A 1,780-nucleotide genomic window follows, 5' to 3' on the forward strand; every position below is an offset into this window, starting at 1 on the left:
ATATACAATATATCTTTATTCATCCCACATTCAATAAAAAGGAACATTTCAAAAGACATTATGTATTTACATTTAAATCAATATTCAAATGGTTTAACTTCCTTAACAAGTAAAGTATTTGATGTTCCTTCTTCGCAATCAACTCAGTATTTAATACCCAGCCAAGATTGTCTTTAAAGATTGTACTTAATTATTTAAATGATCGGACAATATCGACTGGTTCGTCATTAATGTTGGAAGCCCGTGCGTTGTGTCATTTCTCCCTTTTAAAGTCCATTATCATCTCCTTAGTTTTGGTCACATTTAGTTCCAAGTACGATTCTTTACAAAATTGGATGAAACCTGCTAAAACGGGACCATGACCTTCCTAAGAATCTCCGAGGAGGGACAGCAAGACATCAGCAAACTTGACGAGATAACTATTTTCCTGTTTGCTGCGACGCGACGGTCATCCGTATAGATGATGAAAAGAAGTGGAGAAAGGACACAACCTTGGGGAGCTCTAATACTCGTGGCAAGCACGTCTGAGTAGATTTGATTAATTAAAACTTTTTGACAACTTGGCCTATTTGTTAGAAAACTAATAATCCATAAAACAAAATCACGTTAAAACAAAAATTTGAAATTAATTTGTTTGCTAAAATATAAGGATGCATGATATTGAAAGCAGAAGAAAAGTCGGCGAATAGTATTCTAGTGTGAGATCGTGGTAGTTCGAGGTTTTTGTGTAGAGTGTTTAATAAGAAGAGCTTCGCATCTTCAACACCTCTTCCAGACCTATACGCAAACTGCAGTGGATCAAGTTCAGTTTCTACAACGGCCGTAATAAAGGTCTTCACTTTCTTTTTCATCACAATAAAGTGTGTAGGTATGCTGTGTGTGTTTATATGTGTATTTATATAATAAAAAGTATATATATATAATATATGTGTGTGTTTGTGTGTGTAGGCCCTATATATGTATGTATATATGTATACATGCATATTTAATGTTTGTATGTGTGTGAGTATGTATATTTATGTGTTTTTGTTGTGTGTGTATTTCGAGTGTATGTTTATTTATGGATATGTCGTTCTGTATGTTTGCGGATATGCATGTGGATGAGCGTTCATTTGCAGTACAGTACCGTATTGTATTTATCTTTTATGGGCGTCACTTACAATGCTGGGATAATGGTTTCTGAGGTCAACTATCTTTTTAAAATTTGACAATTCTGGGGCTCCAATTGCTTATTTAAAATTTTTTTGGAGCTTTTTTGCATTATTATATATTCACATTGTTATTACTTTCTGATTATTTTAAGCAATATGTCTAATTATTATTTTTGTGTTGACTTAATCATTCAGTTTTTCATTGTAATAATGAATATATTGTATTTATTATGATGTATTATGTGATTATTATTATTATTATTATTATTATTATTATTATTGTGATTATTATAGTGGTAAATAATTGACCTTCGGTCAATAAGTAGGGAAAAAAAAAATTAAAAACACCTTGTCTTGCATTCATTCATTCATTAAGAAATGTTAACGAATGCTGTATAATGATATTTAAGTGTGAATAAATGACCTTTGGTCAACAAAAGAAAAAAAAAAGAGATGTGAGCGTAATTGAGCAAAAATCATTCATTTGTTTTAACGGGCTGTTTAGGAATATTTTTTATGATCAAGCAAGGAGGAAGGACAGGTTTATTTCCGGCTGTATACTTACGTTTGCATTTTAGCTGTTGCCAAATTTTGATCTCTACCGAGATCCAGCCATTGTTTCCTACATT

Source organism: Anneissia japonica, unplaced genomic scaffold (genome assembly GCF_011630105.1).
Source record: "Anneissia japonica isolate Jap-2015-1 unplaced genomic scaffold, ASM1163010v1 scaffold5067_len495651_cov149, whole genome shotgun sequence".
Taxonomy (NCBI): Eukaryota; Metazoa; Echinodermata; class Crinoidea; order Comatulida; family Comatulidae; genus Anneissia; species Anneissia japonica.